Raw genomic sequence first — 276 nt, 5'->3', positions numbered from 1 at the left:
GGATCTGCTGCAGTATACAGATATTCCTTCTGAGGGCCTGTGCTGTACTGTTTTAAATCTCCCTACATGCCTGTTTGAGCATACTCGCTGTATGTCGTTGTCTCTACACTGTTAAATAATGGTGGATGTCAGAAAGAAGAAAATTACTTCTTCCACTTAAAAGTCCATCTTGTTTTTTAAAACGTTTATTTGCATTGAGTATGTTAATTCAATCAATCATAGAATCATAGAGTCATTAAGGTTGGAAAAGACCTCTAAGATCATCGCAACCATCAA

Source organism: Pygoscelis adeliae, unplaced genomic scaffold, assembly GCF_000699105.1.
Source record: "Pygoscelis adeliae isolate BGI_AS28 unplaced genomic scaffold, ASM69910v1 Scaffold911, whole genome shotgun sequence".
NCBI classification, from domain to species: domain Eukaryota; kingdom Metazoa; phylum Chordata; class Aves; order Sphenisciformes; family Spheniscidae; genus Pygoscelis; species Pygoscelis adeliae.
This window is presented reverse-complemented; position numbering follows the sequence as displayed.